This window comes from Cyprinus carpio, chromosome A18 (assembly GCF_018340385.1).
Source record: "Cyprinus carpio isolate SPL01 chromosome A18, ASM1834038v1, whole genome shotgun sequence".
NCBI lineage: Eukaryota > Metazoa > Chordata > Actinopteri > Cypriniformes > Cyprinidae > Cyprinus > Cyprinus carpio.
This window is the reverse complement of record NC_056589.1, coordinates 23,655,654-23,682,285: the sequence shown is the minus strand read 5'-3', so window position 1 is coordinate 23,682,285 and position 26,632 is coordinate 23,655,654. Positions and strand designations below refer to the sequence as shown.

General features: G+C 35.7%; 1 protein-coding gene across 1 annotated transcript in view; it reads right to left on the bottom strand.

Moving 5' to 3' along the window:
- The window catches only part of LOC109110776 (tetraspanin-9-like), a 165,390-nt gene that overhangs the window by 89,126 nt on the left and 49,632 nt on the right, over window positions 1-26,632 (bottom strand). Inside the window, exon 2 of the mRNA XM_042775525.1 lies at window positions 10,190-10,265. The gene's annotated coding sequence lies outside the window, so the exon portion shown is untranslated. The remainder of the gene's footprint in view (window positions 1-10,189; window positions 10,266-26,632) is intronic.

Here is a 26,632-nt window from a genome sequence, read left to right as displayed (position 1 = left end):
TGCAATCACTCTGAAAAGTAACAGAATACATCTCCTCACAATAAGGTATCTTTCATGCTTGCAGCATATATGGAATGTGAAAAGCTGCACGCCTTATTAAGCACCATTAATTAATAAATGCACCCTAGTTGAGCAGCGCAGCACTTTAACTGAGCTCATGAGATGTTAGAGCTGGGACACAGAAGTGAGGAAATGTACGGCACATAACTGCTGTGCTGTAATCTGTGTTTTACCATCCCAAACCCAAGCACCGGGTACAGAGGGTGTGAGCTTTCACACAGGCGGATGCATTTAACCCTCCCTGAAAATGTTGGTAATTGGAGCCGCTGTCAGAACGCAAATCAGAAACGTAAATGGTGAGAGTTTCATCTGGGCCAGAGGCTTCAGATGTGCAAATCTGGCACTCTGCCTGGGGTCCAAACGCAAACCCAACTGCATTTTAATGAACAGCTGCTATGCATTTACCCCTCCCTCTTTCTCTTTCTGTCTGGTTCTCTTCTTCTCAATGATCTATGATAGAGTTTGTAATACATGCACATGGACAGGCTTTACTATCTCGTCAGATCATTAAACATCAGAGAAGACTGACTGAATGCCCACTTCATCAATTTCCTCAAGTTTATTTTCGGCTTCAGTCCCTTTCACACATACGCACACAAACATGTCACAGAAAGCAGCAAGGACACTCATTACTCAAGGGAAAACTCTTATAAGTTTTGAAAGAGCAGAGGAACCCCACATGCATGAAAGAGGTTGGGAGAGATTTACTGTACAGAACTGAAGAAGCCCTTGACCAGATGGAGGAGGGAGAGTGTGAAAGAAAGGAGACAAGGATCATTAAAGGGAGACAGAGAGGTTGATGGAGTGTTTAATGATGGGATGGATTGTAACCGCAGATTCATGTGCCGATATGGATTGCTGAGTTAAAGCATTCAGTTAATATTCATTAAATGTGCGATACAGCGCACAAGTCTCCATTATGAGGAGGTGGTGTAGACTAGGGGTGAAGATTAGGGCTGCTACCTTTAGGGCCGTATCCTGTATCCTTGTGCTACTGTATCACTACTGTACTTGTGCGCTAGTCTTACAGAAAGAAACTTTGCATTATTTGCTTCCATTACATCTTGCAAAATATTGAAGAACTAAGAAATGTGTGTATATGTAGGTTTTTTTTTTTTTTATGTTTTTGAAAGAAGGCTTATATGCCCAAGTTATTATATGTCTTATTAATACATATTAAATGTAATTTATTCATGTGATAGCAAAGCTGAATTTTTAGCAGACATAACACAATTCTAAAATGTAATTTATTCCTGTGATAGCAAAGCTGAATTTTCAGCAGCCATTACTCCAGTCTTCAGGGAAACATGATCCTTCAGAAACCAAAAAAAAAAAAAGAAAAAGAAAAAAAAAGCAGATTAAACAGTTGATTATACAGATGAGCTTGAGGATATTGCTACTATGTGCCTCAAACAAAAGCCCCCTGAGGTGATTATTGCAGCAGCCTCATACCCTTTAAACAAGACTTGTCAAAGTCAAACTGATCAAATAAACCTGTGCACCCTTGACTCGTGAATTAATTATGCAGCAGTCAGCCAATTACAATGAAGCTTATAATTCTGGCAGAGTCTGGGGAGTAAATTTCAAGGGGGAACAACGTTCGAGCTCCAACTGGTTCGATTTTTTGGGAAATGAAAGGGATGGTTGACTACAAATGGTACAACAACAAAAACACTTTTACTATAGTAAAACCATGGTAAATTTTCATAAAGAAAAGCTATAAATTATTAATGTAAACAACTATTATCAATCAACTATTAATTAAATATATCTTAAACATTTTTATAATTACACCTTTTACAAATCCACAACTCCACATTTACAAATCTAAAAAACACGGATTGATTTTCCCACGGATGTTTTCCATTGCCAAAAAAAACAACTCTGGAGCTGATTTTCCCAGTTGGTCCAATCAAAAAACAGCAAAGCACTCTGCCATGCAGCGAGGAGCTTTTGAAGCGGCAGATTCAGGCAAATATAACTGTTTCCCCGTAACAGCTAAAACACCTTAAAGCAGCAACAAGCAGTGGAGACTTTGAAAAAAAATACATAAAATCACATTAACATTCTGAAGTGATGCTCAAAAGGAATGAATAAATAAATAAATAATAATTATGAAATAATGCCTTTTTTCTATAAATAAAAAAAACTAATAAAATAATATAATATATTAATATTCCCCCTTGAACATCCATCAGCATGTTAATGATTAATCTGAAGGATCACATCAGCAGTGTGACACTGAAGACTGGTATTTTAAATTGCAATAAGAGACTGTGATGTTCTTTGTCATTACAGAAATAAATTATCTTTTAAAATATACTAAAATATAAAAGTTATTTTAAATTGCAATAAGAGACTGTGATGTTGTGGTTGTTTTTTTTTTCTTTTCTTTTTTCTTCCCTCTGCAGTTTTTAGCAAAAATGCAGTCTTGGTGAAAACAAGACTTTTTTTTTCAAATAATAAAAAATATATATATATATATATATATATATATATATATATATATATATATATATATATAAATACCAACTTGTTTATCAAGTAAAATAAATAAATGGGTAACACTTTGCAATAAGGTTCCATTAGTTAATGTACTAACTAACATGAACAAACAATGAAGGATATACATTTATTGCAGTATTTATTCATCTTTGTTAATGTTAGTTAATGAAAATACAGTCGTTCATTGTTGGTTCATGTTAATTCACAGTGCATTAACTAATGTTACACAACTTTAGATTTTATTAATGCTTTAGTTAATGTTGAAATTACATTAACTAAGATTAATAAATGCTGTAGAAGTCTTGTTCATTGTTAGTACATGTTAATTAAAGTAGTTCACTAATGAACCTTATTGTAGTGCACGTAATAAATGGCATTTCATAAGGAAAAACAAAATAAATCTAACAATTAAAACATGTAGAAAAATTGGGGGGCATTTGTGTGGCATGTAGAGCTGCTTTGTAGAGAATTTGAAGATAATTACTCACTTCTTAGGGCTACATGAAAGTACAGACAGCTCACTAGGTTTCAGAACACAGCTAATCTGTCAATAAAAAAGCCAACAACATACAGCATGAAGATTTCATGTCATGTCATGATTCTCTTCTCTCCTATAGTTCTTCTCTATCCCTCTCCTTCATGTCCTTGTATTTGCACACGAGCAGTCTGATTTCTCCTCCATCAAATAATCTGCCAGAAGCACTTTTGCTATTTTCATTTCCACAAAACCTTGTCCATCTTTCACATTGTCTTATTGATTGATTGTGCCCATAACACTGATGTGTACAATGGAATAAAGCCCTTAAAGCTATTGTGTTGGAGAGGGGGGAAAAATCACGTGCATTGTGTATTGAGCAGAGTCTCTATGCATCAATATGCAGTACTCAAGTTCACTGACCACACCGCCTCACTTTTCTCTGGGGTGGCCATCAGGCTTATATTTATAGTTATGTCCAAATCCACAGCAGCAAAACTGCGCACCAAGTTGCAAACAAGCCTCAAGGTTACAGGAGGTAGCGGCTTTCTAATGCAGCCATGTACTCTCACTCCGGTCTCACTGCATTGGCCCCGAGGGTGAGGACTGCAAATTCAGTTGCATCTTCAGCCACCATTAGTATTCCTATTGTACCTCCAGAGTATCTGAAGTCTTTCCCAATAGACTCCACAGATTTCCTTTACAACTTAACATGACTAGCAGATCAGATGCAACATGGGTCAACCTCACCAAAACATTTCTCCCTACAATTTAAAGGGGGAAAATATATATATAAAAAAAAATTCAGAGAAAATAAAACATGTTTTTTTTAAACCAATAAACATTTATTGCACTTATGTTATAATAGTTAAATAAAACTAAAACCAAACTAAAACAATTTTTGAAATAAAATAACCTTTAACTGAAATAATAATAATAAAAAAACGTAATTTTTTTTATTTCAACAGTTGCCAAGGCAACATTTCTCATTTTTATTTATTTTATCATGATGGTCTAAAATAACTAAAACTGAAATAGAAATGTATAAAAACAATATTAAAACAAAAACTACTTAAGAACAAATAACTAAAACTTTTAAATTAAAACAATTTAAAACAGAAAATATAAAAAAAACAATTAATTAAAAATATTAATAAAAACTATAATAGTATCTCAGTTATACTAAAATAACCCTGTATTGTACTGACAAAGATTTCCACCCTTTTAAAATTCTCATTATTTTCAGTGGTGACTCAAGAACAAAGAACTAATGAATCCAAGAAGTAAAGGTATAAACTAAGAAGGGGAAAAATGCAAGAGTTAAAGTTATAAACAATCACTGAACTGCTCAAAATCATCTATGCTGAACAAAAACACCTGTCTGTCAGATAGTGAACAGATGGTGGGCATATGACTAAATCTCTCCTTGATGACAATGATTGCGTTGGCACACATTCATGACTGGAAACGGAGCTTAACACTGATTTTAATTTGCATTTATTCTGTGCTACAATGAAAAAAAATTGTTCCGGAAAGTTAGGGACAACATGTTAAAGACTGATCCCAATGTTCACCACACCGACATGCTACAAGGTAAGAGGAATCTGGGATTTATGGCTACATTCACCCCATTACCAATGCAGAGGCAATTTGCAATGCAATATCACAGGTATGATGGTGAGGCGGGGGGCTGTATCATTTTACAGAGTGTGGAAGTCATCAATCACTCGCTCTGTGTGTACTCACCACTGCTTGAAATGCTACATGGATTTCAGATTTGTGCTTGATGCCTGCCCTGAATGACAATCACGCACACAAAATTTGAACATTATGAATGTCCCAGGTCACATGAACATAAAATGGAAAATCTAAAATCTAAAATCTGCCACCTTGGTTGTGCATTATTTTTGAATAATTCAATGTTATTCCGGACTTATTTACTTTTTCTCAAACAAAACATTTGAACAAATTTTATATTGTGCAAGTGCATATTCATATACATGTACATTTTTTTTGGCTTGGCTCAAAATGTTTGTAGGGGCATGCATGGCCTCATCCCTTGTATAGGCAGGTAGTTTATGGACAGAAAATGTCCTCAGAGAAACCACTAAATTTAGAGTGTCTAGCGTCTTAGTCAAGCCCGTCTTGGCAGGAGCAATTTAATACATTTTCTGACGGATGGTGCATCACTTTGAATCTATCAGGACATTTAGACGGTGATGACTCTGGACATGGCCAATGGCTCTCTATGTTGCCAACAAGATGGAATCAAGGAGAACACTAAGAGAGGGCAGGACATAGAGAGAAATAACATGAGTACAGCAGTAAGTCAACTCTGACAGTCTGGTGCTTTCATTCTTCCATCTCCTCCATCACTGGGCCAGCGGGGCTTAATCCTGCACATCCGCTCCATTGTACCACCAACCATCCACGTCATAATTATCCTGCTGGGTCTGGCCCGGCCATGTTCCAAAGCTAATTAAATCTATTAAGAGCAAATTAAGCTCAGTAAGGAGGAGGTGGCAGGGAATTGAAAACCTATAATTGGAGGTATAAAAGAGTCATAGTCGACCACTCAGAACATAGTTGATATACTGCTTTTCATAAGTGCACTAGAGGGTTTTTATTACTTGACATTACTGACGTCATTTCTGAGCAGGCCTGAACTGAGCTTTTCCATCTCACGCATTTTAATGAAATGTTTAATTACCAGGCCTTTCAATCAATTTATTTGAAATATTAAAGAAAAAACATTGTCAGATTCAATAACAGGAGAATTAATCAAGTTCAAACAAATAAACTATTAACCTGGAGATCTTATATAAAAATAAGTATGCGTAAAAAAAAAAAAGGAGGCTGATTTTAATTTCTTTCTCTTTGTGGTTGAGATACAGTAGTCAGAGTCCTAAGTCTTTTTTAAAAACCCCTTACATTTACATTACATTTATATTTATGCATTTAGCAGACACTTTTATCCAAAGCGACTTACAGTGCATTCAGGCTAATATGTTTTTTTTTTTTTTTTTTTTTTACCTAACATGTGTTCCCTGGAAATCAAACCCACAACCTTTTGCACTGCTAACACAATGCTCTACCACTGAGCCACAGGAACACCTTAAACATAATCCTGAAGGTTTTAGGATTTTCAAACAGAATTATGATGAAAATTTATGACACTTAATGCATGAACTTTGTATAAAAGGTCAGATGTTCTTTTAAATCAAAATACTGATCAAAGAAATGAAGACTTTTATTCCATAAAAAATAATTAAATTGATCAAAATTACATATACATGTATACACACACACACACACACAAATAAACACATATGTCCAATTAAATTGAAAAATGTAAATTCTGAATGAATTTCAATGAAAAAAAGGTAATCAATTTATTAAAATTTCAAATATTTTGACTAGGTCTCAGACTTTATTAAAATTAAAATTGTCTGGCCATTTTGGCCCCGTCCACACGGAGATGCATTTCGCTGTATACGCATATATTTTGAAACGTATAGGCATTTTGTGCATACGGATACGGCGTCTTGGGAGAGTGAAACCGATATTTTTTTAAACCAAGGTCCCAGAGAGGAAAAATTTTCGTGTGGACAATGAATCCGTATATTTTCTGAAATATACACCGCTACGTCACATAACAGCAACAAAAACAACAAACACTGAACGATTGTCTTTTTATTAACTAACATTAATACAGATTAATAAATATATTGTTCCATGTTCGTTTGTATACCGCGCGCAAGGTTTATGCGCATAGTCCAAGTCTTCTCCATTTTTAGTGTATCTTTGTGGCAGGATTACAGCGCCACATACTGGTCTGGCATGTATACTACATCGTTTTGTGTCAGTTTTGTGGTTTCATGTGGATGCAGATATTTCTTGAGTCGAGGAAAAAAAAAAAAGATTGGATAGGGAAAGCTCTGGCTTCATGTGGACGTAGCCTTTGTCTTGGTAAAACCATTCCACGAATTTCCAGATTTCACCAAGTCAGTCCACATGTGTGAAATCAAAGACAAATCAAGCCCATAAGTCCATCCAGACTAATAAATGTCCAAATCAGGGCTCATCAACTAGTGACCCTGTGAACCAAATCCTGCCAGTTTCAAATATTTTGAAGGCCCTTCAGTGAATTTCTGCACTGCCGAATACGTCAAAGCGCTTCAAGTGCAAGTCTAAAAGGCAAGTTCAAAAGCATTTAGCAGACATCAATTAGCGGACCAGAATGTTTGAGCCATCTCAATATCAAACCTTATTTGACTGGGTCTCATCCAATCCAATATTTTTATGCAAATGATGTAGGTGCAGACAAATCTTCAGAGATGGAAAAGCAATGACAAAAAGCAGCTACACACATGCTTCCACAAACACACAAATGCTAATTCAGAAAAGCACTCATAAAAACTGGTCATCTGATACATTGCTAATGCACCTGCAAAATTCATCTTGACCATGTTTGTAATTGAAAATAATCAGATAGTACTCTTGAATCTGTTGAGTCATAATAGTTCTCGAGACACAAGACAGTCAACACCTGATGTCATTTGACACATCAAATCTTATGCGCCAGAATATACAATGCTGATGACCGTTGACATGCGTCATCTCAGCCAGTGAAAAGAGTCCAATGACGTTTAGCTTCACTCATAAATAACCCTGGTTTGTTTATTGACAAGTGCCACAGAAGAGCTCTTTCTCAACAACTTGCTAAAACATGATGTGAAAGCAAGCAGAGTGGTCTCAGATGACCCCACAGACCTGTCGTCTAACTGGAGAGCAAAAACAGGGAGGTGGGCGTAATGCTTTGTGAACCACTCATTTAGCAATGTCTCTACACCTTACACATGGTGGAAAAATGATGCTGACCTTTTCTAGACAGACGAAAATCCTTAACGGAAAGAATGCATGCTTGCAACCTCAAAGCAGAAGACTGAGGCACAAAGATCTCAAAGATGTGGGCATCCTTTTCAAGTGGCAGTACAAAGAGGCATAAATCATTTCCACTAGCATTCAGCCTCTTGAAATCCCATTCAGTTTTAATTGAATTCCTCATAGCTTTATCCATACAAAATACAGAGGGAAGGAGCTAGCATCTCCCACCGGTTCACTTGAGGTAAAACAGTAATGACTGATTTAAAAATGATTCTGGAGGCAAAAGGGCTCTTAGCCGTCAGTGTAAATATGAAATGACAGTTTGTTAAGATTGGACATGCGGTCACTCAATCAGGCTTTTTGCCCCACATCAAGCCTTTACACACGTCACTTACTGTTCACTACTTCAATACCAAAACCTTTTTACAGTGAGGTGAACAACTTTCAGTTTCATTCCATACCTGTTTCCGCATCTCCTCCAGTATTTTCGATTTTCTCGAACAAACCAAACTGTAATGCATCCTATTTATACCATAAGAGAGGTAAATACTTGAAAGTTATGGTTATGGTCTGATATGCTATTATAGCAAAATATAACCATAATATTATTGAATCAAACTGAGCCTTTACATATCGGCCATGCAATTCCATCATTTTATGAGGTTAAATCTGCTGCTCTAAGACATTCACACAACATTCTACAACTGAAGTAACTTATATTATAACTTATGAATGCACGGCACAATTTCTTTTTTTTTTTTTTTTTTTTTTTGCTTTTTGTTATAGCTTTAAATAAAATTGTAAATAAATAAGCCAGAGAAGTGGAAAAATACACAGTGAGTTTGTGTTTTGTACAAACCCTCCATATGTAACAGTACTGAGGTTTTCCGTTATTAATTATCTGTTTTTCTCTGAAGAACCACCGTCCAGTGTACAAACACATCATAAACATGCAAATTATATGCAATGTTTTCCTGCACTGAGGACTGAATCAACAGAAATAATGCCTCTTTAAAGGTGGCGTTTGTAATCTGTGCCACTTGCAAATATAACAACCGGTTTCAAGTAGGTTGGTCTGCCATTGTTCAGACTGCCCTGGATGATGCTCATTATTTTAGAATAATTTGATCACTGAATGCCACAAATGAATCAAGCTTTCCAGAGATTTGTGCAATATTTTTAAATGATTCATTTGTTTTATTAATTTACATTTAATGTATTTATATATTTGCATTATGCTCTGTTGAAAATAACTATGTTTTGGGTCCCAGAGATTGAATAATAGATGTAAAAACAAGCATTATATATATATAAATTATATAATAATTTAAAAATAACATAATTTCTCTTTTTTTCTTTTTTCTTTTTTACATAATTCATCAAAAAATATAAAATTTCATCTGACCTACCCAAAGCTATTTTATCTTAATTTAATTTAATTTAATTTTTATTTAATTTGGTTATTGAATTAAATCAAGTCATCAAGTTATGTTTTTGTTTGTTTGTTTTTAACCTATATTTTTGGATTCTCAAACCACAAACAGAAAATGTGTTCATTGCATCTGTTTGTGGTTTTATTAAAAAAAAAAAAAAAAAACACACACATCACCTTTTAAACTGAGGACATGGCACCTCCAAGGTACAAATTAACCAAAATAACACTTGTGTACTGAAAGAGAACAGAAACTGCTGTAGAGAGTTATTCTGTTCACTTTTTTTTTCTGAGGAACAACACACTTTTAATCTGTTCTGTCAGTGACCTTGCAAGACAAACACAAAAAGCACATACACCAACAATCCAACAAACATGATCCTTGGACAAAACAAACACGCATACACACACACACACACACACACACACACACACACACACACACACACAGTGAGATGGGGCTGACACACTGCCAAGCACGAGCATCTGTGTTCTGTTGATGGAGAGCTGGAAATAGTGGTGGAGCAGAGAGGGACATGGAAAGAAAGAAAGAGTGATGAAAGATCAGACCGTTCCTCCGCAGCGGCAAAAATTAATGCCAACAAACGGCAGCAGATTCATCCATCTCCAGATCACCTCATGTGTTAACCTGACTTCACCACACATGCACAGGGAGGGGAAGTTAAGACTCCAGAGAGGACGTGGAATAAGAGGCAAGGAATTGAGGAAGGAAACTGCAATGTCAGGTCTGCAGAGATTCCAGGAAGGGTTAAAACTTGAATTAATAGCTTATTACAGAAGAAAATATAAGCATCAGAGTCTTTATTTACCTGTCAAAGGGGTCTTCAGTAAACGTACAGAGTTCTTCACCCTCTTAGTCACACGTCTCAATTCAATCAGCTGCTCCTATGAAAAAAAGCAACGAAGGGAATATCAGCTGGAGCTCTGTTTAATGATTTTGCAATTATTTCTCATAGATTGATTATAGTGTGCACAGGTAAATCCAAGTGTGATGAGATACAAATGATAACCAAAGCTAAGCTCATTATTGTCACATTACAATGTAAACTGAAACTGAACCAAGTTCAATTTACAGCTGAAATGTAGGCTATTTATTTACAGCTAATTATATAACTGGATTTTTTCAAATGTAAATGTAATTCAACATAACTATAATTTAAAACAGGTTCCATTTAAAGCTAAAATGTATTTATTAATAGCTAAAATTACCTGAGACAATTTTTATTGTTGCTGTTAATTCACCATGCTTTTAGAACAGACAATAAAATAGAGTAAAGATACAATTAAATTACTTTTCTTTTAATAGATCAAGTAGCATTGTAACTGTATTCAATGTATATACATTTTTATCTTTTTATATAGTTTGATCAGGGTAATTCTGTGATTTGCTTTATGTTTGAACCATATGGTGCAAATAGCAAGACAGAGCTTACTCAAATAAGCACTAAACTAAACTAAAATATTAAAATAAAATAATGAATTTTCCAAACAGCTTGTCGCAATACATACATGTGACACTGCCTTTTAATTTGGTGAAAACAAGGCATGTTATAAGACAGCATAATTTTGGTTCCTAGCTTCTGGAACAACATTTCTTGTCAGAACATGAACATGTGTATGATGCCTTTCAAAAAAGAAAGCTCACTCGAATTTTAAACAGAAACTGTGCCATTTTCTTGCAATTTTCTCTCTTTGTATTTACATGCATGTTTGCTTTTGAGTACTTGTTGCAGTTGCAGTGGTCTTGTGTGAACTAAAAAAAAACAAATAAAAAAAAAAACCACTAACAATGATCAGTCCTGCCACCATTCAAGGGAAACATTGCTGGAAAGCCACAACTGATAAACAGCCACCACTCAGCAGACACATGCACACCTATATCCCATTATTAAGACTTCAGTATTATTAGATCAGAATCACATAATCTCCCACTCACAGACACAGCACCTGGGACAACCTCTGTGGCTGTCTTCAGGAAAACCGATTCAAGGAATATCATCACATTTGACATAATGCTATTTGTGAGATTTCTGTGTAATGAAACAAACAATGTCCTCCTCCAGTTTCATGTGGATTTATCATCCTAGATCACTCGAAAAGCGATTAGGCTACAGGTGAGTGAAGCAACCATTTAAAACTCGCTTATTAAAACCAAAAATGAAGCGTTTAATGAGTGAGGCCTTTAACTAATGGACACTCTGAAATAATGAAATGTGTAAGTAATGACATACTCCGGTGCAGGTTAAAAGCTACATGCAGTGTTGTAAATCGAATGGGAGCACGGGGTCTTTCCAGGATCAGTGGTGGGTTAATATGTCCTCGAGCGGGTGGATGAGTGTGTGAGTGATCTGTGATAGCCTTGACAAAGCCCTGTGGACACAATCCTCACTCTCTAAAAAGAATAACAAGCACCACTGGAGGCTATTCCAAAAGGGCAAACCAAAAGATTAGGTGTGAAACCACTGATCCAGAAACACACATACTGTACATGCGTGCAAAAAGAAATAAATAAAAACCATATATTTATTGAGAGATGTCATTTAAAGAAAAGAAAAAAAATACACAAAAATGCTTTATCTCTCAGTCACACATAATCATAAATTATGAATCTTTCCTACATTTATTTTCATGTGACAAATGTTCTGCATGTTTGCTAGAGTAATGGATTGACACAGCTCACATACAGACACATCTCACCCTACACATAAAAGCCACACACAGATTATTTGCTCAGTAATAGCAACCTGAGCTCTCAAATTAATCAAAGCCCAAATGGTCTCACGATCAGAATAAATGATGCTTGTTTATAAATCAAATGTTGTGTTGACACAAACTTTCATTTATTTAATTGTGTGCCAAATGGCACTTCAATGCCTGCAGTCAGAGGGCATAGTCACTTAATGGAAAGCTATTAGTGTTGCAGCCTGGCTAAATGACCTAAGAAAAATCAATTTTGTTATTTTCTTTAAAAGCTTTAAGCATATCTTTTTAAGCTCGCATCACAGACTTCAGTCCAGTCAAAAGTTAGCAAGACGCAAACAGCATACTAATAGCAGGACTAGGTGTCTAAAATGTAGCACAGAGGCCCAAATCTGTAGTACAGTAAGTCTAAATCAGAGGAATGTCTTTATAGCCCTGCAGTAACCCAGCGGGGCACTTTGAAATTGTAGTTTTATAACCTCCCCATCCTTCAGATGAAACCATACAGTTACTAAGCCTGGTGGGTGACATTGTTAACTTCATGTGACAAATAAATACAGTACATTCTCTAAAACTCAAGGGTCAAACAGAGGGTCTATAAAAAAGAAACCGAATTAGGTAGGAAGAAACTATTCTAAATATTTTTTGGCTCAGAGGTGGTATACATGATTCAATGTGCAGCATGAAAAAGCCACATGTTCACTTTACTTTAAGAGACTCTACATTGGCAGTATTCCAGCATTTCAATTTAGAGAAATAGCACAAAAATCATTATCAAAAACATACCTACAGTATACATACATTTAACTGCAGTTTCCAGGTGAAATGAATACTAGAGGCAGTAAAACACTAACAACTTTTTGTTCCTTTTCACACAAATTATGATTTCAGGGAAATTTAATCAATAAAAAAGCTTTTTTTGTGTGTGGTTCTGTGCACAAAACTATGTTGTGACCTCAAAATGCTTTTAGTACATTTTAACGTTCGCAATAGCACAAGCTCAGTATGTATGGATTTTCTGGTAAGGAAGTTAAAATGACATGGTGGTTTCAGCAAATGCGTTTTTTTTTCTCATGTTTGCTTTTGTTAACATTATCTGTTAGGTTTGGGGTAGGGTTTAGTGTAGGTGGTACATTAGTAAATAAATGCAATACAGCTTTAACCTTTCAGCATCACTCACCGGACATTTAACTTCCCTGATACAAAAAAAAAAAAAAATAGTAAAAAAAATAAATAAATAAATAAAAAGTGGCCACGGTCATGTTTATCCGTTTCAATGAAAATTAAACATGCTATTTAATGCCAGACAGAGATTTATTATTATTATTATTATTATTATTATTATTATTATTATTATTATTATTATACCACGCTATTATAAACCTGCAGTATACAATGGAGAAAAATTGTATAGCTTATAGTGCCTCTTATGGACATGTCATCTGAAAAGTGCATCCAAATATACCAACAGAACAGCTTGTTTCAGGTTTTGCAGAAATGTAGGCAGAGCCACATATTTTCAAGGACCCTGGGTTGATTTTTTTCCTGAAGGTCAGGTTTAGGAGTAGAACTTCATGGTCTCATTCCTTTACTAGAAATGATCTGTTTTTGGATTATTGGCTTGTGACAATATCAGTAGGCAACAATACACTTACACGCTCAGAAAAAAAACTATCAACATACACATCCATCATTGGTAGCTCCTATAGTGCTGTTTCAGACCCTACTCTGAAGTAGGAGCTAATTTAGTTCCGCCAAAATAGAGTTCCTAGAACTAAAACCATTCCTAGTTCCTGCGATGTGAACATGCCAAAAAGCGGGTACTTCCGCCAATAGTTCTAGGAACTATGAAAATGTTCCTCCGGTGCACAAAAAGTATTTCTGAAAGTGTACTATCCTTTGGCTTCCCAAAAACACCTTTTCAATTCATGTGGCTCATCTTGATCACACCACTGCAGTCATGACAATACCTGACAAGTATCTATTCAGATCCCGATAAAACCGAAACCCCCATCTTATATACACTTGCAAGGATATGTGAAGCACCAAAATCAACTGCCAAATGCCCACCGATCTACAAACAAACAGCCAGAGCTTTATTGCCTTTACAAAGATGTCAAGGTTATGGTGTGTGTGATTTACAGTGGGCCTCCTTGCCTGTATAATGACATATCAGTGAGGTACTGCGCTTTACATTTAAGCCTTCACCATTTGAGACTAGATCAATTTTAAAGGTGCTGCTTTGCCCTCTATGTGGTCTACCACCATAAAAACAATATTTAAAAAAATATAAGACTAATTATCAGCATCAGGTCAGGCAGCAGTGACATGACGCAGAATTCCAAAAGTTGAGAAGAAAGGACATCTGTTTAAATGTCGCAAACCCTGAGGTGAAATGAACTAATGTGATTTAGTAAAGAAAATACTTCAAGTACTTTTTATTGATGCAATTTTTATTTATTTTTTCCCTAGTACTGAGCAGCTATTTAAATTCAAATTTTACTGTTGAATAAAAAAGCTGAGGAGGACAATTACCCTTTCCATTTCCTGGAGTGCTAATTTTTGTTTCTTCACAATAGGTCTTTGAGATCAGCGCAATAGAAATGTCTATGTTCTGAGGCCGCCGGCCGTTGAGTGGATTAAGTAAATAAAAAAAGGCAGGTCTTCGAATATAAATAGAACAAATAAATAAAAAAATCCTCCTCCAATCACAGTGCAATGATGTCTCACCTCCCTGTGCATTGGTAGTCCGATTAGGGAGCAAATCCTGCCTGTCAGCTACAGATGATAACATCGTTTCAACTTTAATGTCATAACACAACTAATCCTCTTTGACGCAGATCAGCAGCAGACAAAAGCAGCTCACGGCGGACTGATGTGCCTATCTCCTTTCTACTCTTTCTCTCCCTTCCTCCAACTTCACACTGTTCCAAGTGAAGTCTTCTCCCACACCCATACATCTCCACTGCTGATGCAGTTCATTCTTAAGAGTTACAGATAGATCGGAAGGATCTATCTATCTATCTATCTATCTATCTATCTATCTATCTATCTATCTATCTATCTATCTATCTATCTATCTATCTATCTATCTATCTATCTATCTATCCATCCATCATCTATCTATCTACCATCATCCGTCTGCCCTTTCATAATCTGATTCTATCTGTCTTTCATCCTTCTGTTGTCCATCTCTTTCTGTCTATTGAACGTTATATCTTTCTTTTGGTCCTTTCATCATTCAATCATTCTATGTACCATTCTGTCAAACGATAAAAAAATAGAATGACAGAATGACCGAAAGAATGATTGATGGATACAACGGCAGAACAATTGACAAACAGATGAACAATGACAGAATGATAGAACATCAGAACAACAAAGACAGAAGACTGAAACTACTGACAGAACGATAAGACAGAAAAAAAACACAAAAAAACATTAGTGAAAGTGAAAGTGACGTGACATTCAGCCAAGTATGGTGACCCATACTCAGAATTAGTGCTCTGCATTTAACCCATCCGAAGTGCACACACACAGAGCAGTGAACACACACACACACTGTGAAACACACACCCGGAGCAGTGGGCAGCCATTTTATGCTGCGGCGCCCGGGGAGCAGTTGGGGGTTCGATGCCTTGCTCAAGGGCACCTAAGTCGTGGTATTGAAGGTGGAGAGAGAACTGTACATGCACTCCCCCCACCCACAATTCCTGCCGGCCCGAGACTCGAACTCACAACCCTTCGATTGGGAGTCCGACAACCAAAGAAATAAAGAAACGACAACCCAAGAGAGTTAGAATGATAAAATGACAAAGATAGAAAAATAGAACATTAGAAATGCAGGAAAAAATGGAATGCACAAACTCAATAAATACAACTATAGAATGAAAGAATGGACAACTGACAGAAACAATGATAGAACAATGACAGAACAACACAATGAAATAGAACGACAGACAGAATGACATATCATCAGAAAGACAGCAGAACAACAGAAAAATAGACTGATATACAAAAGACTCAAACTACAGATGGAATGACAGAACATGTCATCTGATGCCTAAAGATTCTTCACATTCAGATCACCATTAGCAAACACCATCATCTACACTAATACAGTAATGATGCGAGTAGTGTTGTTCAATGATCGGCATGCTGTGAAGGCAACTGCAGAGGCTTCACCTTTCCATGTGGGTAAATTTTCCAGTGCTGTGCTCAGGACCCAGTAAACATGCCACCTCAACTCTGTTCTAGTCTGATACTCTCACAGAGGGCACATCAACAAGGAGATGCCATTACTGCTCATTTCACCTTAAGCCATTCCCATAAACCTCCACTGATCATGGCTCTTAGCTGCACTTAGAGAGGATTTCAGAAATGCCTGCCTAAAACAATACAAATGTCCTCTTTGACTTTTTGGCTTTTCTTGTTTCTCTGTCTTTCCTTCTATTTAGCTCTGTTGGTTTTATTAGAGCTTTCTTTTCATATCTTTTGGCACCATTGCCGTTTTCTTTCTTTCACTTTCCAAAATAGAACAAATTAATGCCTAAAGATCAAGTGTGCAATTTAGAGATTGGATGGAAAAAATGAAAAGCTACAAAATAATCACTCCCAAGAGGTGCAAATCCGGGCCAGCAGCCTTGTGTGCATTGATCCGGTCGCGTTGTGGACAGCTACAAAATAAATCTCCTTGCTCCGAGCAAGAAGGAGACTCCGTGCAAAGACAATGCAGTTGGAAAAAGTTTCCTCCTACCTTTAATCATAGAATTAGGCAAAAAGTGACTCCTTTCGCAACCTCCCCAGTGGGTAGCCTTATCATGGTCACTATGGCTGAAGACTCAAACATCCTCCAGTCCGTGGGGTTGAAACTGTTTCTTTGATGGTCCTCATTGATGGCTTTTCACACGGTTGATGAGGGGTGAATACCTGTAGTTTCTGGTTGCATTCGTATAACTAACATTGGTAAATTCCAATGCCACCAGGTAGTTATAGGAACTACCAAACAGAGGGGTACGCCAAGAAATACATTTTCCCCTACGACTATTATCAACTCCATCATAAACTCATAAAAACTATGTAAATCAACTCGTCGTTGTGTAGCAAGTTCTGTAAAAAACCATAAATCAACAAACGCTCTTATGTGGGTGATGCGAAGTCGAACTCTCCAGCTTTTAACATAGACATCCCACCACCTCTTGCTTGCGTGGCTCCTGCTGTTCTTATTCTGCCCGGAGCGTGTAGCTGGAGGATGGTGGATGGCTTAAAAAGTACTGCAGCTCCCAGTGTTACTCCACATATATCTCTTTTAGAATATATAAAATGTTTACACAGCTTTTTAAAAAACTGCAGCTCCCAGTGTTCCGTTCAACCAGTTTCCGTGTTTTCTCTCCCTGTTATTCCCAACCCATCTAATCAATCTCATATAAACAACATCACTAGTAGTATACCACTATTATTTCCTATACCCCTCTCTTAAACACTGAGGTTAATTTAGTCCCAACCAAAGGTGTTTCTATAACTAAAATCATTCCCAATTCAACTTCCCATTTCCGTCTTAAAGTGTATATATCAACATAGTTCCAATTGTGCTGTGGATACCCTTCTCTTAAGTCAGGTGGTTATAGGAAAAAATGCAAAAATAATTCAATCATCAAAAAGTGGATACTTCCGTCAGTGGTTATAGTAAAAATAAAAACATTCCTCGTGCAAAAGCTGTGATGACAAACATTGTACAGAAGTCATGCTGCACCACGTGCATGCAAAAATAATGTGATCATTGATAATTAAACTTAGTATTAAGTCTCATCAATGTGCTGTGAACCAAAGATGTCATGATTTAGAAACACGGATGATATTAATTAATCTCTATAAAATGCAAAGATATTCAATTTGAGGCTGTTAGTAGGAAAGTAAACAAGACATCCTCAGGCACAATTGTTGTACAGCAGTATATAAATGCAGGAATATTGATTTCAGATTTACCCACCACTAAACATCATGTAAAACCATTAAGCACTAAATGTTATTGGCTAATAGCCATTTCTTATCAGACAGAAACAGGTCTTCATAAAGGATGGCGCTTACCACCTCAGAAAACCAAATTCTTCATAAGTGATTCCAATCTTAGGACATTTCTGTAATCTTAATAAAATGATATTTAAAATGATAATCACAAATGAATATGATTTGCCACACTGTCTATGTGCTACATTGTCTGCTAATCTAGACAATAATTTTCACCTGAATAATCATAATGAGAAAATTTAACAGCCATTGAATTTAAAATCCATAAGTAAAAGGAGAATTAACATTGTACCTGATCAAGATACAACGTTCAAGCCATTAATCCCTACCATGTCCGGCCTTTTTCAAGCTAATTGGCATTCTTATACTTATTCGCTAATAAAATACTTGCAATTTGTGGTTGATCACTGAACACGTTGTCAAATGGCCCGTCCCTGTCAAAGTGTGTGGTTATTCTTCAGAGTGAAACACTAATCCACACTGTATCTAATTTAAGAAATGCCTATCCCATCCGTATACTGATTTGCATCTTTTTTAATCACCAACCTTCTAATAAATTAAAAGTTAAATTAATTCAAATAAAAGTATGTTAAAGTGCTCCGCTCCTATTATGGATTTTTGAAAATTACCTTTCACGCAGTGTGTAACACAGCTTTAAGTGAATAAAAACATCCTGCAAAGTTTTACATTTAAAATGTATAAAGTTACTGGCTCTCAAAAGAAAGAGTTGACTCTGAATCATTGAAACAAGTCGTTTTTTAAACAAATCCCAAGCCATTTCATGCTGACGTCAACATGAAACATTAGCATATTGCCCACCCACTTGTTGGTCTTTTCACGCTGGTCTGAAAGAAAATGCAAATTCATTCTTTGCCACTAGGTGCCTCTTTTGGAGCGTTAAAAATAGTGGTTTCCCTGGTAACGCTATACACAAAGCAGCACTGCGCTCATAAACGCTGCTTTATCAGGCATTACAGGCATGATGAAATGGAAATGAGACCAATCACCGTAGATTAGCGTCACGCAAAAGGAGGGGTTTGGAAAAATGAATCTTTAAACAAATCATTTAGCAAATAAGGTAAAAATAAGTGCATATTATAAGACAATGAAAGTGTTTTTTGAACTTGCATGCATGTGAGCTTATTGTCTGGGACTCCCAAAACCAAAATATGAACCTTTCATAACCCATAATTGGGGCACTTTAAGTAGTTACTCATGTTAGTCTTAGATTTGTATTTTTTCCCACCTATATCACTGTTTAAAAGTTTGGGATGGGTATGTTTTTTTGTTTTTGTTTTTAATTAAAGAAATTAATATTTTTAATCATTAAGGGTGCATTAAATTTATTAAAATTGATACTTTTTTTTTTTTTTTGCAAAGTTAAAGATTTTTTTTTTACCTATTTCAAATAAATGTTGTTTTTCCTATTCTCCATGGAATCCAGAAGTAATGGTTGCCAAAAATTCAGCTTTGCCATCACAGGAATAAATGACTTCTTAAAACATATCAAAATAAATTTAAAACTGTAATAATTTCAAAATATTATTGATTTAACAATTTTTTAAAATATAAATGCAGTCTTAATGAGCCTAAGAAACTTAAAAAAAAAAAAAAAAAAAAAACAAAGAAAGAAAAAAACATCTATTAAAATGTGGCGGGTCACATGTTTGACATCAATAATACAACGGCTTCTTCTTTAGAAAAAAACAAAAAAAAACCGTACAATTTGGAATAACATGATGACAAAATATTCAGTTTTGTCTGAATTATTCCGTTAATAACATTACCACTCTGTGTCACCTCCTTTTGGATGCATTCTGCATAATAAAATCCTCTATTGGGAGCTCTACACGCTTCTCTGTCCATCTAACTCAAATTTTAATGTGTTTCCTTTCAAATTAAAAATGCAATAATGTCCAATGCCCATCAGCTGCCACTACTAATGCAACTGTCCGTCTGCTTGAACAACTCTATGTGACATCCAATCTAGAATACAGAATCAAAAACTCTTTAAGATTCATTCAGAGTTCTTTCTGGCTCCATTTTTATAGTTAAAGTGCGTAATATCTGCACCACCAGCAGCACAGAATAGAATTACAAAACATGTTTCCTGGTTGATTTAATGGATTATGTCTCTAGGTTTTGTTTCTGTACCCAAACTCTGACTTTGAAAACTACCCTTCACACAAATTCCAGTACAGCATAAATCAAACAAAAACAAAACCTGACTAAAACACTAATGAGGTTATGCAGTTCATCTTAAAGAGATGCTTTATATTATGATGTGCTTCTCTCTGAAAGGACAACTGACTGATTGACAAATCATCGGCACTAAAAAAAAAGTCCTTCTTGTCAGGAAATGCGCAGCCGGGCTGTCAGAAAGGTGTGAGATGAGTCTTGGAGCCAGAGCACAGGGTGACAGAGGTCATCTCACTGGTGGTCCGAAAGTGAGGTGAAACAGAACTGAAATGAGAAAGTCTCTTCTAACAAACTTCTCCCCCCACAAGTTATAAGAAGTCAATCAGAACCCACGGCAGGAACTAGCCTGTTATGTTGCCAGTTGTTATTGTTTTTGCACAAACTTCAGAGTTGAGGTTTATTCTATCACCAGTCAATCTAATACGACCATGAGATTGGAAACTATATTAGAGTCCCAGCGCAAAATGTTTTCCCTCAATTCTCAGAAATACAGTATGAATCGAATTGACAATTTTAAAAATGGTGCCATTCCAACATGCTAAATAAGATGTTATCACTGGCTGTGCAGCATTATTTCCTTGTTGTGTCTATCTTGAGGACCCATGCGATATAGACGCTATATTGTAATACATATGGGCTAAAGCATCTAATAAAGGCCATGGATGTTAGTCTGTGATAGATCAATACGAGGCAAACTCAGTCCTTAGAGAATGGCACAATCGAATTGTATCTAACACACTGGCAATTGCAGGGGAGAGGCGGTTCTTTCAGCATGGGGGATTGGAGCAATTGCTCCTACGGTGGAGAACTGTAAAAGAAATAATGAGACATAGAATATAATCTTTTACCATCACCGCACATACTTGGGTGGAATGGGTGGAATGTTTCCACAACTTTCAAACAACGTTGCTGTAGAAATATGTATGCTATCTTAAAGGCACAGTCACACTGTAGTGCGGAGAAGCATTGGTGGACACTTACACATAAAAAAAATAAAATACATACACAGAGTTGCTTAAAATACAGCTTAAAATACAATTTTCATTTTCCATTTCAGCCGTCATAAACGATGATTTTTTTTTCCACTGATGAAAGGCTTATCATTTGTTCTGAATAATCAAGTTCCTAAATTAAATAAGAATATAAATCAATTGAGATGAAATACTTTTCATTTATGAAGTATTTTATTCCCTGGACAATACAAAAATAGTCAATATTGTATGGTTATTAAAATATATTTATAATCTGGCAATATTGACAGTTGTTGCTGAGAAACAGGCTGGGTAAACATGGGCACTATTAAATAGATAAACAGCAGGATGCCAGCTAACTCTAATAAAAGCAACAGTGTGTGTGTCAGAGACAGTGTGTGGTCATTTCTCATAATCAGATGATTTAAACTCTGTTATGACATTCTGGCTGTGTCTGAAACTGAGCACGGCTGCCAATCCCTGTCTGTATCGTTGTAAGAAAGTACATTCTAAAAAAAAAAAAAAAAAAACTCACACACACTTCCATTGCATCATGTCTCGTGATTTAGGACAAATCTAGGACAAGTGACATTTAGAGACAATCAAACAAATCCTTAAGCAGTACAATGCTTATTTCTAAGTAACTGACCCTTTGCCGGGAGTTTGACTGACAGGCGATCTGACCAATCATAATGCTGAATGTCCGACAAACAAACCAGACAGGAGAATATATTAATGTCGGTGGGCTTGAACTTGAAAATGGTGTGTATTGACGTCTTGTCCCATTTGAAATAAGATACCTTCTTATGTTCATTCATGTTTATTTTGTGCTACAACTAGTATAGAGGAAGAGATGATCAGTTCACGTGCTGCTTGAACTGAGGCGCTACAGCGATCTGTCTGGAGCCAATTTTTGAATTTGTTTGAAATTCTTAAAAAAAATGACAAAATTTGGAAACTGACACTTGTATACCAAATATACCTTATATTTTTTATACCAAAAGTAACCTGCTCTGTATTGTCTGTTGACGCGTTGTCAGTTTCCTCTTTGCTCTGCGATGCATTTTTCATTTCGTGATAACATGATGTGTGGTGTGAGAGCGCTATGGCTTTTCAGATGTAAACGGTAACTAAAGGGGGCAGGTCTTTGTGAAGGGTCTGTTGGGACTGGATTTGAATATGCTAAACACAATGGAAATTATTGAAATAAGAAGGTTACAAGTTTTAGGCAAGCGTAGGTTTGAGCATCATTTAATTGCCAATGTCATCATGACACTGTCTCAAATATTTGCAAAGCAGGCAAGACTCATTGATATTTACTATGCTATGAAGTTATAATTTTCGTTTACATTAACCTTTTGAGCGGTACGGTCCCACCATATGGGATTCTAATTTCCTGTGCCCCTGGGCGTATGGTCCCACATATGGGATTTAGAATGTTCGGTAACGTCACATAACTGCCAAATTTCAAACTGCGTTTTCGCGCGTCGCGTTGGCTGGCGCTGAGCCAGAGACAGACGTGCACTGCCCTTGTCATATTATCACAACTATGCATGTTAACCACATAATGCATTTTTTAGTTTTCAGACATTTAAATACACATAAGTACTAGTAAAAAAATACATTTAGACACACACACATACAGGCATATGCCTATGGAAGCAAAAATAATAATCAATTCAAATTTAATTTGCAGATGTTTTTATATTCATATCAGATACTGTAAGGCTAGCAGCCTCTAGTTGCTGCCCATGTATGACTGTTGGCGCTGTCACTCATGAAGTGTAATGACTCTCCCATCCACTAGGTGGCCCAAGCCATTGTAGAACTCTCTGGGTCATCACTAATTAGGAATTGATTTCTACCACCTGCTGGTCATTATCTTGTTGGTGTTCTGTTATTTAAGTTGCCTCTTCCTTAGACTTGTGTTCAATCTTGAGCTAACCTATCGTGTGTAATCCTTGCCTAGAAAAGTCAAGTTTGTTAAAAATCTTCTGGTTTTGTTAAGTTCTTCTTTTGTTTTGTATTTTCACTGAGGAAGCACGGCTTCTCTTATGTTGTTCTTTGGGAACTTGGAGCTACAGTAAAACCCTTTTGTTTGATTGACAAAGCCTGCTTGTTATCCTTCGCTCTTGGGTCCAACGGAATCTATACTCACCATAGCCCAGTGGTCTCAAATTCCTGGAGTTCGATTCCAGCGTTCAGACACCCTTTACAGATACACATAGTGTAAGTACTATAAAGTTCACTCTATTCTTCACCCAGTTCATCGGCCACTTATTAGTTGTCCCTATTTCGGGGAGAAATCGATGAATTCACGTGAAATCCGATTGTACTGAAGGACTCTCTGAACTGTAGCGCGAAAAAAAAAAAGCATGGCGGCGCCCATCTACATTTCAGGATCAATCAAGATTATTTAGAAAGCTTTTTAAACGACACAAAACACACTCATTTACACATATTTATGAATCGGAATATCAACATGGTATGCAAGTTTTGTGAATATTTTTTAAATAAAAAAAGGTAAAAAACGAAATAAAAAGCAATACATCTGTCATACAGAGTTATTGTAGACGCGGTGTGTGTCACGCGACAAGCCTGACGCGTCGCCACGGAAACAGTAAGGGGAACGTTCTAAAATAACGGTCGTCTTAAAAAAACTCACTCTGGGGGGGACAGCTGGAATATTTTAAACTCACCACTGAAAAGGTTAAAGATTTTGAAAAAGCATCCAAATACAAAAAAAAGCTGAAATTACCTACTGTATAAAACAAATTTTTAATAAATTTCAGATATAAATAGAATGTTTGGAGGAATATAAATACAGTGCTAGCTTGTTAAAAAATAAATAATAATAACTATTATTATTATCATAGTTGTTGTTGTTATTATTATTATTCTTATTATTATTATTCTTATTATTATTATTAATTTCACCAACTACTAAATCAAATGCATAGGATTCTGAGATATCATAGGCAGCAACTATAGTAGATCAGATGCTGTTTAAGGGTTAAGAAGTTGAGAAGTTCGCCGTTGAGAAGAATCATACATGTCCTCGTTCCTCTGTATAATACCTGCAAAAACATTTTGTGTTTCAGACAAAGCCTTTCTAAAATAAAACCCTATTACAAAAGGCTGATTAAGATAAATAGCAACAAAATAACTCAGGACAGACTGTGAGAGCAGACAGCTATTATTACGTGAACTAATGTCTGCATAGTTTAAAACATTAATAAATGAGACAAACTGTGCTATTTATTTTACTTTCATTTTCAGGCATTTGGGGGATGCAAAACAACTACAAACTACAAAACCGAAGCACAAAAGAAATTAGCCTTGCCTTCTAGCTCAAATTCCCCTGTATATTGTTCAAATGGAAATAGACTGACACTGAAAAACAGTGAGCCGCAATTTGAGCATTGCAAAGCTTTTCTCCCAAGACAAAGATATGAAGTCTCCGACTCAACGAGCGCTAATTAAACTCACGACAATGAAAATTAGCTGTCAGTTTATCATTTTGCCATTTATTATCATTTTGTTCTTCCACTGTGAATGTATTAAATAAAGACTATTAGGTGTTTAAATAGTTTCAGTTGCTTTGCCTGTGCGAATGAACAAGTCTGCTTAAATTGGGCCTAAATGGGCATGACCAAGCAGGCGTATCAAACTTCATCACTTCTCCCAGGACAATGAAAACCAATGCAAGGAACCAATTTAGGGCTAAATTAATATCCTCAGAGGGTAACACACATGCTTTTGTCTTCCTTTGCGTTCTTCCTCACCCTGTCTTTCTCCCACACAAACTTTACCATTCCTAGCTCCAGCATCACTGACCTGCACCACAATCATGCACGCTTCTGCATCATGACATCCATAAATAAACACAATCTTACGAATCTTTAGCCTAATCAGGCATCCCATCCTGCATCATTAATTACTCGGCTGTATAAATAAATGCTGAGTGAATGAGTATTTCCGCCTGTCTTAGTGTCCAGGGCCTCTCCGCCATTTTTCCAGACGGTAATTCATTGTCTCCCCTGCCGAACCGTATTCAATCAATACCCAATTAAGCAGAGTCTGCCGTTTTCCCTTGAGCAACTGTCCATGAGACAAAGTGCTTGAGGTAAATTTAAATGCAAATGGTGTATAAGGCTGTTTTCACACTTGGCGCGATTGTTTGGGTCGAATCCCCTGTGTCTGCAAGTCTCTTTTCAGATTGGACAGTTCATCGACGCAAATACGACCACAGATACTTGCAAGGAGCTGTTTAACACTTAATTAGATAAGGAATGATTGATGGAGAAGATGGCAGATTGAATGTGTTATATAAATATTCCTTCTATTGGGAAACTTTTATGCCTTTTGAAATGTCTAGAAAATATATACAGTAGATATTGTTTTACCCTAGTTTTAGACCCATACTTCCAATCCTAAACTACGGAAATACATCACAAATATATCTATATTTTTTTGTTTAATTAAAACAATGACAACTTCAAAAATAAATAATGATTTAATATATTGATAATAAAGGATTTATAACATTAAGAAATTTTCTCAAATTTTCTCAAAATTGTGTGTTTCTTTATTAAGGAGACAACAGTGTGAGTGAAGAGTTTGAGATGAAATATGAGACAATACACTGTAAAATATAAATAAAACAATAAAAGGTTAAAGTATGTTTTACAAGAAAATACCATTTAAGTCTTTGTACTTCAAAATTTCATTCTTAATTCAATGTGTTACTTGCCATTTCTGTGTAAATATTTGTGAAATTTACTAGCAATTTCTGAGAGAAATTTAATTTTTCCACTGTATGCATGAAGAAAATGATGAAAACCCAATGTAAATAACATCAGAATATTTCTGTGCATGATTTCCAAACAAGACATGATTATTAATTTATTCAAATAAGCTTGAAAATATTATTGAATATTTATGGTGTGTGGAAATTATATATATATATATATATATATATATATATATATATATATATATATATATATATATATATATATATTTATTTATTTATTTATTTTTTTTAATGTATGTTTAAAGTTGTTAAATACAATACATAATTTGTGGTGAAAACAACAATGTGGTGGGAAATTTTGAAAAAGAAAAAAGAAAAAAAAAATGTAATTAAGAATAAAGAAATAATACTGTAGTAAAAATAATTTTTAATAGACTTCAATTTTCTGAAGGTCCACAGGTGTCAAATACACATCATCAGTAGTGGTTAATTTCAGCGAGTAACCCATTTCGAGCAGTATGGGTATGGTTCACTGATGCACACCGGAATTCAGAAGACCACTTACACACCAACATCATCAAACAAGCTGTGGTCTGATC